We start from the raw sequence: 12,548 nt of genomic DNA, 5'->3' as shown, positions 1-12,548 counted from the left end.
ATTATGCTCATTAATGCAGCTCTTTTGTAGTCTCTCTATTAGTTAATAGGACTACCTGGGGAGGATATACCCACAAATTTAGTATCTGCTCTTTATACCTTGAAAATGTGATATAATGTTACACCTGCTGGGAGTTCTGCTCATTCAGTCTGGTATAAATAAATGGGTTCTTGACCAGTATAACACTGTTGCTTACATAGTCCATATTGGAAGAGAATGTTGGTTGAGTGTAAGAGAAATTGTGCATCATAAATGGCATTTGGCATTAGAAATATAATGCACTTTACGTGGTGGTTACTTTCTGACTTCTCAAATTAGGGTAATTCACCTGGAAGACGGTAGAAATTACTGGAGAATTCTGTTGAAATATGCTTCTGGGTTCAAAAGATGTGGTTGGCTGGTAAACAATTTGTAGCAACATGCTATAACCAGTCATACTACAGTATATGTACCTGTAACATATTACCTTTTTGATATCAGTGGTAATTGTCTTCCACCCACATGAAGTTCAATAATAATAATTTAAGAGATTATAAAACTATAAAAATAATATATACAGTATAAATAGAACTAAATGTGTAAATTATTTACTATCGTAAAATCATTATAGTATTGTAAATCCACTTACAGTAGTGTATACAGCACCTATATCACTTTATACAATATACAGTACAGGAATACCCTGGTTATCGCAAGGGTTGCCTTAAATGTCATTGCAAATATCGGGGCGATTTTCCCCATAAGAATTAATGTAAATAGGGGAGATGCGTTCCCAGCCAGCAACTTTCACCACATATTTTCAATATACAGTATACTATACTCCTCATTATCTGAGTCTATTGGGGATCAGGGTCACGTGTATATTGTAGTTCTGTACCAGTAAATGTGAGGAATAAATAAAAATTTTACTAATACATAAAATAAAAAAATAAACCCATGGCCAGTTGGCAATAGTTTCACTACGTGTGGGAGAATGGAGGGTCTGAGATCTCCTCCAACACCATTCCCCCACAATCTGTGTGACTCCTACGGTCAGAAGAAATGTTTACAGGTGTCCCCGGGTTATGAATGAGTTCTGTTCCTGAGGATGTTCTTAAGTCAGAGCACATCATGTGCACCATATCATAACCCAAGTCATTTTATACATCTCAAATTACTTAATTTAAGAGAAAAGAAGAAATTGAATGGCAAAATACGTACAGTAAAGAAAGTTTAAAAATTAAAGTTTAACACTAACATTGAAACCTTGGGCTGGCTGATCTTTCACCCATATCACTAACTTTCTATTTATTTCAATTAACATTCAACTTTCTTTTCTTTACATATTCAAGAATTTTCTGTTTGTCTTTCAAAATTGTTCCAATCGTTGACCGACTGAAGCCTAACGCTTTACCAATGACTGAGGGCATTTTGCCTTTTTCTGAACGTTTCATTACATCAGGTTTCACTTCCATTGTAATTGTTTTCCTCTTCTTGGATGCACTACTATCACTAGCATCAGGTTTGTATTTGGGAGGCATGATAAGTCAGAAAATAAAATTAATATGCATAAAACAACAGTGTGCACTTGATCACACACGTTACTGAGGTGAGAGTAAGGCATACTGACGCTCCCTCAAGGCATTACTCCCCACCCGCCTCACCGCTGCGCCACACAAACTAGTTCTCATACATTAATATTATGAACCACTTGTACCTCTGTCAAATTCTTAAAATAATTGACCTTGTGGGACCTCGTTCGTAATTCGGCGAGTGTTTGTAAGTTGAACGTTCGTAATTGGGCACCACCACCAACACTCGCCATCACCACCAACACTAACCACCAACACTCGCCATCACCACCACCACCAACACTAACCACCAACACTCGCCATCACCACCACCACCAACACTAACCACCCCTAACCACCACCACCACTCCCCACCACCACCACTCCCCACCACCACCACTCCCCACCCCACCACCAACACTAACTCACACCACCAACACTAACCACCACCACCAACACTAACCACCACCACCACCACCACTCCCTACCACCACCAACACTAACCACCACCACCAACACTAACCACCACCACCAACACTAACCACCACCACCACTCCCCCACCAACACCCCTACCACCACCACCACTCCCCTACCACCACCACCATCCCACCACCACCACTCCCCACCACAAACACTCCCACTACAACCACCCCACCACCAACACTAACCACCACCACCACCACTAACCACCACCACCACCACCAACACTAACCACCACCACCACCACCAACACTAACCACCACCACCACCCGCCAACACTAACCACCACCACCACCAACACCAACCACCACCACCACCAACACTAACCACCACCACCACCAACACTAACCACCACCACCAACACTAACCACCACCACCACCAACACCTAACCACCACCACCACCAACACTAACCACCACCACCAACACTACCCACCACCACCAACACTCACCCACCACCACCAACACCTGCCCACCACCACCACACTACCACCACCACCAACACTACCCACCCACCACCAACACTACCCACCACCACCAACACTACCCACCACCACCAACACTAACCACCACCACCAACACTAACCACCACCACCAACACTAACCACCACACACTAACCACCACCACCAACACTAACCACCCAACACTAACCACCACCACCAACACTAACCACCACCACCAACACAAACCACCACCACCAACACTAACCACCACTAACCACCCACCACTAACCACCACCACCAACACTAACCACCAACACTAACCACCACCACCACCACTCAACCACCACCACCACCAACACTAACCACCACCACCACCTCCCCACCACCACACCACCAACACTAACCACCACCCACCACTCCCCCACCACCACACCACCAACACTCCCCCACCACCAACACCCCCACCACCACTCCCCACCACCAACACTCCCCACCCCACCAACACCCCCACCACCAACACCCCCACCACCAACACTCCCCCACCACACCAACACTCCCCACCACCAACACTAACCACCCCACCACCACCACTAACCACCACCACCAACACTAACCCCACCACCACCAACATCAACCACCACCACCACTCCCCACCACCCAACACTAACCACCACCACCACCACCACCACCCCCACCACCACCACTCCCCACCACCACCCCCACCACCACCACCACTCCCCACCACCACCACTCCCCACCACCACCAACCACCACCACCAACACTAACCACCACCACCAACACTAACCACCAAACACTAACCACCACCACCAACACCAACCACCACCACCAACCACCAACACCAACCACCACCCACCAACACTAACCACCACCACCAACACTAACCACCACCACCAACACCAACCACCACCAACACCAACCACCACCACCAACACCAACCACCACCACCAACACCAACCACCACCACCAACACCAACCACCACCACCAACAACAACACCAACCACCACCACCAACACCAACCACCACCACAACACCAACCACCACCACCAACACCAACCACCACCACCAACACCAACCACCACCACCAACACTAACCACCACCACCACCAACCACCTCACCACCAACACTAACCACCACCACCAACACCAACCACCACCACCAACACCAACCCACCACCACCAACACCAACCACCACCAACCAACCCCAACCCCAACCAACCAACCCCACCACCACCAACACTCACCACCACCAACAACACCACCACCACCACCCAACACTCACCACCACCACACCAACACTCACCACCAACACTCCCCACCAACACCAACACCAACACCCCACCACCACCAACACCAACCACCACCCCAACCACCACCCCACCACCAACACCACCACCACCAACACCCCACCACCACCAACACCAACAACACTCCCCACCACCACCAACACCCCACCACCACCACCACCACCACCTCACCACCACCACCACACCACTCCCCCACCACCACCACCACCACTCCCCCACCACCACCACCAACACTCACCACCACCACCAACACTCCCCACCACCACCACCAACACCCCCACCACCAACCACCAACACTCTCACCACCACCACCACCAACACTCACCCACCACCAACACCCCACCACCACCAACAACACTCACCACCACCAACACTCACCACCACCACCACCACTACCACCACCACCAACACTCACCACCACCACCAACACTCCACCACCACCACCCCACCACCAACACCAACCCCCCCACCACCACCAACACTCCCCACCACCACCAACACTCCCCACCAACACTCCCCCACCACCACCAACACTCCCCACCACCACACCAACACTCACCACCACCACCAACACCACCACCACCACCAACACTCACCACCAACACTCCCACCACCACCAACACACTCCCCACCACCACCAACACCCCACCACCACCAACACCCACCACCACCAACACTCCCCACCACCACCAACACCCCCACCACCACCACACCCCACACCAACACCCCACCAACCAACACCCCACCACACCAACCAACACCCCAACCACCACCACCACCACCCCCACCACCACCACCACCACCTCCCCACCACCACCACCAACCACCCCTCCACCACCACCACCACCCCCACCACCACCACCAACACCTCACCACCAACACTCTACCACCACCACCAACACTCCCCACCACCACCAACAACACCCCCACCACTCAACACCCCCACCACCACCAACACCACCACCCCACCACCACCAACACTCCCCACCACCACAACACCCCCACCACCAACACCCCACCACCACCAACACCCCCACCACCACCAACACCCCCACCACCACACCAACACCCCACCACCACCACCAACCCCACCCACCAACACCCCACCCCACCACCCCACCACCACCCCAACACCACCCACCACCACCAACACCCCACCACCACCAACACCACCACCACCAACACCACCACCAACACCCCCACCACCACCAACACCCCACCACCACCAACACCCCCCACCACCACCACCAACACCCCACCACCACCAACACTCCCCACCACCAACACCCACCACCACCAACACTTCCACCACCACCAACACTTCACCACACCACCAACAACACTTCCACCACCACCACAACACTCCCCACCACCACCACCAACACTCTACCACCACCACCACCCCCACACCACCAACACCCCCACCACCACCAACACTTCACCACCACCAACACTCACCACCACCAACACTCACCACCAACACTCATCACGAGACATGTATAGTACCTAGAAATTGTTCTCAAGAAATATAGTAAATATAAACATTCCATAATGAAATAACAAGTGTAAAGTAAATGTACACATTTTTATTCATCTTTTTATTTTCATACAGCTAACCTAACCTAACAACCATCTTTGTTCTTAGTCTACCGTAAGTTCATTATGAAATCTTTGTTAGTCATCAATATCTATTGAAAACAAATTGTAGATAAATATCCCAGGACCATTATAATGAATAGAATGACAGTCTTACCTCAATAAACCATTTCATGGTGAGAAGTTTAAAAAAATATATATTGCATTGTTTGTTGAGCACACAAATGCCATGCTGTTGGTACAGAGGAAACAGTTGCCTAGTAGCCTTTCTTGTACTACTGTATTTATTTTTTATCAGGGATTCATAGCCCTAATTACAATGCATCCAGGAAAGTCCACTGTTTGGAAATACCCTGTACATACCATATTTTATGGCCTATAAGATGCATTATTTTAGCAGGTTAAAATTTTGGTGTATTTTTCTCCTTTATCTATAATTTTCTTAAAATAATATATACAGTACCAGTAAATGTGAGGAATAAATAAAAATAATACCAATAAATAAGTTACAATAAAAATACTGTATTACCAAACCAGTATATAAAAGACAAATGAAAGTTTAACACAGTTGCCATTTGCATATACTGTATACTGTATTCCCTGGTTCACCGTAGCAATGGAGGTGTCACCTACGCTGATTCCCTAGCAACACCCTTTCCCACCACATGCCTTGCCTCCTCCCCCACTAAGCCAGCTAACTCATGTGCAAACAAATGTATACTCCTTTTATGTGTTTATCCGTAGGACAACCATTTCTTCTACTTTTTTCTCAATATGTATGTAGGATGGCGTTTGCATATAACCGAGTACAAAATAATTGAGCGTGAATGTGCTCCTGTATCAGAGTTAAACAGTTAATTCATGTATAAGATTTCAGAAAAACTTCCTACGTATATGTTTGAAATGATGAATCAACGTATCTTTAAATAATTCGGCTAAATATCTTTCTCGTCAGAAACGGTCATCCCAATGATTATGAATAAACTTGTTTAGAAATACATCATTACTTCAGGACGAAATCAGACAAATTTGCAACAGCCGATCGGCTGTTACTTTTGAGGAGGAGCGGGCATCTCTTCAAAAGGAAAAAATGCACTATAGTGTTTCACCATTATTGTTTTCTTGTTAAAAAAAATATATGCATATGTTGAATTTGCCAAAAAAAGACCTTTTCACATTCTGGAACATTTGTCTACTCCATATAGTCTTCCGTGAGAAAAGTGACTTAAATAGATATTCAGTAAAAATCTTCTTACAAATTTAAAATGGTTCAACTTGTGCATAAACAAACATGAATGAATGTCCAAGTAAGGCTACATTGTTCTGGAGTGGAAAAACCCCAATACACCAGAATTTCCACTTGTGGACCGTTTAATGCATGATGTTTAGTAAAATAATGTACAGCTCTCGACTTACGACGGGGTTAGGGACCCAATTCCAGGTCAGAAGTCGAAATGGTCGTCAGTGGAAAATTTTTAAATAATACATAGAAAATCTAAAATGGGTGCCTCTTTTTCTTCTCAGCACCACAAAACTCTCACTTTTAAGCTTGCCAGCAATTTTAAAGTAAATTACAAAAAACAATGTCTGTGTACTGACGTTTAGACTCGAAAATACGTAATTTGATTAAAATTTTGATACGACTGAGGCGGGTCGTAGTGTGTGGGTTGTCGTAATTCGGGGAGGAGCTGTAGTACTTTATGTTGAATTTGTGTGTTGCATAACATACAGGAAATAGAGGAGAAATCTTGTATCACAGAAGTCTGCTCCCACCCCAAAAATTTAATTTTTCACAAAGAAGCACTTTTACAAGATGTTGGAGGTATATTGATAGCACACTTCTCTCTATCTACTGTGTCCAGCATTCAATTATCAGTCCAGGTCAGATGTGAGAAGAGTTTCATCTAGTGTGATCTCACCAAACATTGCAGGTTTCATCCAGGTACTCCAATTTCTTCCTGAACTAACATTGGACAATGAAGGTCATGAAGAACAGACTTAATAATGGTTGACCCTCGTAAACGACGATGGCTGGTCCAACGGCCACCTAGGTGTGAATTTGTTTAAGGTGCATAAGCTGTCGCCAACACAACCACACTCTGGTTAACGAGTTGCATGACCCAGTGTCAAGGAATAGTCCGAGAAGACTGGACAACTCGCCAACTGCACTGGCTAACCATTACCCTTGAATACGATCCGCAAATCGATTAACATCTAGGTTCCCAATTACTTCAGAGACAGAGGTAAATGGTGTAAAGAAACATGCCCATAGTTTCACCCTGCCAGGGGATCGAACCTGGGTCCACTCGCTTGCGAGGCGAGCATGCTGACCATTACACCACAGGCCAAGGACAGACCTTGTAAGCTGGTAAGTGGTGACTGTTAAATAAGAATTGTTGAGTACTATTCAGCCCTCACACTACTATATTATACGTACTACACACTCGGATGAGAAATTTATTTATATTTTGTAATTATTCAGCTCTCCTTCGCTATTCTTACATGCAACCTAATTAACTTGTTTGAAGAAGTGAACATCTCACAAGTTGAGGGACATACAATTCAATATAGTACAGTATAGTATAGAGGGTCCCCAACTTTTGAACACCTGCCAATATGAACGGGATTAAACTTGAAATTTACAGGATTTTATTTACCTGATGGCTTATATCTTACTTTCTTTTGCTGTAATTTGTCATCCTATTTCTTCTTTTCTCTTAAATTAAGTGATTTTAGATGTATATAATGACTTAGGCTATGATATAGTGGGATTTTAAAAATTTAAACATTGTTCTGTAACTACTGTATGCACATAGCATGTGTTCTGACTTGTGCACAAATCCGACTAAAGAACATCCTTAGGAACAGAACCCGTTCGTAACCCGGGACCCCCGTACACACAATCACTAACAGATGTCAAAAGCTACCGACTCCACACTGGGACCGGTTTTGGGAAATATGATACGCATGTACCCATTTAAAATTGAAGTCAGTGTTTTAGGAATGAAACTAATGCAACTTGCATAGAATTCATACAAACATATATCAGATAATTTGATGGATTACAGGTAACGCCCGCTTGATTTAAGGCGTTTTGGAATAATGCAATTGTTCAATTAATACCAGTGTTAATTGATGTGCACCTATTTTTGAAATAATGCAATCAAGACAGTTTAAATTTGCCATTGTATTCGCCTGGCAGTGGAGTCGCGTGTGATGCCTGGTGAGGTGCTTGTAAGTTATTCTATAAAGTCGCAGTCATATCAACTTCAACGATTTTAATATTATTAATAATAATAATTAATATATTATAATAAAGATTATTCCTACCCATGATGAAGGTAATGATAATGAAGTATTCTGTACAACAACTGTGACCACGTCCAGCAAGCTTCCCGCATATTGCTTTCTCAGTTCACACCAGCATTACTTCTTCTCTGTGCTTTCATTTGCATTGTGTGTTTATCACGTACCTTTTTAGTGTTAAACGCTGTTTTCCCCATTGAGCGTGTCTAGACAACGTCCATCTGCTTCCTCTGGGCTGCCTGAAGCTAAAAAGACATGAAAAACAATCACAGTGGAAGTGCAATTAAATGTGATCACCCGCCTTCAGAGAGGAGAGCGTAGTCGAGGTTGGCCGTGGTGTTGGTTTATGAGAGCACTGTTCGTACTTGTGCTGTATATGATGGTTCCCTCAAACGCATTTATTTACATGTATTCTTATGGGAAAATTGTGTTGAATTTACATTTTTAATTAAGCGGTGATTTTCAAGAGCGTAAAACAAGCGGTGGGTGTACTGCATTAGCTTAGTAGAAATGTGGAAAGAGTTGAAGATGCAAATGTTTGTAAGATTGGGAAGTAAATTGAGTAAGAATATCAAAGTTTTAGAATGATGTTAGTGTTGCTGGCTATGAAAGGGTAATGCCAACCGTCATTAATATTGCTCTTAAAATATTGGGTTGTTGTTGTGTATGAGTGCAGTTAGCATGTAGTAGACTTATTAACTTGTGACTAGAAGTGCGAGTACAATATTGAGAACTGGACTCTAGATAGAGAAACAGATGAGGTGATGTTGAAAGGGGTGCAAGTGTATGTCTCTGCTCTGTCTCCTGGATTTCAATCTCCAGCCTGGGACAGATGCAGGTTTTCTCTGGGTATTCCAGTTTCTTTCTGTATTATACTAGACAATAAAGGTCATAGCAAAGAAAAGACCAACCCTCTGAATGGCTGATAAGTGGTAAAATGAAAGTGATAATGGAGATAAAAAAAAATTTGTGTTTGGAAAGTTCTGTTAAAAAGAAACCACATCGAATGTAGCAGTGTTAATGGTGGGGAGTCTAGGTACTTGCTTACTGACAAATAGCATAGTTTCCTTTACTTGTATTCTTGGTTGTGTTGTCAGTGAAATAACCCAATGCCAGAAAGAGGATTTTTTTCACTATTACATTCAGAAATTGTGCCAATGCCATTTATGTTGTGGACGTTTTTCCAAGTGGATGTCATGCCATTATTGGAGCCATGTACCTGAGTTGTCATTAGCATTGTTATATGCTACCGGCATGTATTTAGTTAAGTAATAGGTAGCCGTGGTATTATACAGTTCTCCTATAATCTTAAAACAATGATGTATTTGGTTAATTAGGTGTAACACGTACACCTAAAAGTAATATGAAAGCCTTTGTTTCCATTTGAAATATTGTTTAACATTAATAATAAATTGTGTTTGAATTTAGAAATGTGTAAATGGATCTGTGTTGACATTAGAATATAAACAAAAGCCCATGTAAGAGCAGATGAATATTTATTATGATATTAAGTGCCTTATCACAATCCATTTCCCCTCCATTGCTCTTACAGTATTAAGGTTTTTGTGCACAAGTACAGAGTTAAGTGCCTTTAATCATCTCTTATCTGTGACAAAGATTCTCTTTTAGCAAGTACAGGATACTCAAGATGGTACTGTAATAGATATATTTTGGTCATGTATTTTTTAAGTACACCTTTTTATATGAAATTTTTGTATAAACCAATATGTTTACTGTATATAAATTAAAAACAACATACTATATTAGAACCTGTTTCATTGACATAAATTGTGTCAAACAGAAAGGTATGAGAAGGTCTCACATGGTGACATGTGTGAATTCTTCAAGAAGGATATTGAAGTTTGTGATGTAAATTATAAAGTACTGTTATAGGAAATTCCTTATCCATTTACATGTAAAAGATCCAACCCTGTCATTTTTAGAGTTCTCTGATAAAACATGTCAAAGAGTCCGCTTGAAAAAGTAAGACCATTCTAGTGGGCTTTGTCAATGTCACGGGACTTTCAGACAGAGGAACAGCTTATAGAAACTCGGTGTGTAAGAGCAACATATATTACACTATACAGAATGGGTCTTCATGTCCAACAATTACGTAACACACAACTCGGCAGCTATCTTGTGTGTATATCACACCTGGAGGTCCTTGCTCTCTCTTGTGTCTGGTTCAATCAGTTGCTCAACCGTCACGGCCACCACAACAACAACAGTAGGACTTGGTTGCCAACTTATCCTAATACAAATGAACTTCTGTTTGCAATTGGGTTAGGTTTATGAAAACCCAATCGCATATTAAAATATCGTAAATCAGGATCATTATAACATGGGGTTCAATGGGATGGGTTCCTAGCCAGTCGGATACCCATATCACCATACTGTATATATCGCTGAAAAAAAATGTAAGATATCTGTTAGCCGGAAAAATTTTCTCAGAAGTTCCAGAAATTGCCCATTACATCATCTCTTGAACTCAGAAAAATATCCTTCATCCCCGGAATTTTCCGGGAAACAGAAAATTTTTCTCAGAATTTCCAGAAATTGCACCTGATTTTCATCTCAAACCCGAAAAATCCCCCTCATCCCGGAATTTTCTGGGTATTGGGAAAATTTTCTCAGAAATTTTGGAAAACGTTCCCAAAGCTGGAATTTTCCGGAAAGTTCCGGCTTTGAGAATGATTTTCCAAGAAAATTTAAATTCTGGCTATCGGAGAGATCCGGGGTTGAGGGATTCCGGTTAACGGAGATATTACTGTACTAGCATTGCAACACAAACAACACTTACCAGTGATGTAGTGAGTCACCAGTAGGTTGTTTTTTTAATGGGAAATAAACCACTCGGGCACAGGTCATCAACCCACAACGAGGCCTAGGGGGCAAAAAAATAAGAGTAAAAAGAAATTAAAAATAGAAAAGAAAAAATATTAATCTACACCACAAAGATGCCGGAAAACCATCTTTTTGAAGTGAGACATTGTATGAGTATGGAAACACAGAAGAAGGCAGAGCATTCCATAGTTTGGCTGTGTGAGGAAAGGAGGAGGTATTATAACGGGTTATTTTTGTGTGACCGACATCCACACAGAAACGGTGGGCACCAAGGGCAAGACGCAGTGTTACGGTCCACGGCCTTGCCAGTGGTACACAGGATGCCAAATCCAAACATTGCCTGTTAAAGTACCTGTAAAAGAGAAAAGAGAGAGTGTAGCAACATTGCGGCAAAGAGAGATTATCAACTACAGAAGGAGAGTTAAGAAGACGAAATGACTTTGATTCCACCCTATCTAACAGTTGGACAGAAGAAGAGCCACCCCAGATATGAGAGCAGTACTCCAAGTTAGGACGAATGAATCCCTTATATACTTGAAGCAACTGCTCAGGAGTGAAGTAGCTACGGCATCTGTACAGCATTCCCAGCTTTTGGGAGGCAGCTTTTAAAGTTGAGGATATGTGGCTTCCATGACATATTAGAGGAAATGGTGAGGTAGTAGGCAGCTATCAAACAGGGAGGTACTACTGCCTGAAGATGTTGGAAGCATAATGTGTTGTCTAATGATTCCATATGGCATCACAAAAATTGTGACTTAAGTCCCAGGTTGCTGATCTGACTTTCTGCCTCATTTACACACAATTGTTTCTCTTTGACAACACAACATACATACAGGTATCGTTTCTCACCATTGATCCTTTTTATGGTTTTTTATTATTATATTAATATTTTCCCGCCCTGAAGTGGGTCATTGACCTGTGCCCAGTGGGCTAATCCCCGAAATAATAATTAAAAAAAATCATAGTGAACAAATCTAGTCTCACATATCCACATCGAGGC

This window comes from Homarus americanus, unplaced genomic scaffold, assembly GCF_018991925.1.
Source record: "Homarus americanus isolate GMGI-L3 unplaced genomic scaffold, GMGI_Hamer_2.0 scaffold1024, whole genome shotgun sequence".
NCBI lineage: Eukaryota > Metazoa > Arthropoda > Malacostraca > Decapoda > Nephropidae > Homarus > Homarus americanus.
Note: the sequence above shows the minus strand (reverse complement) of the source record.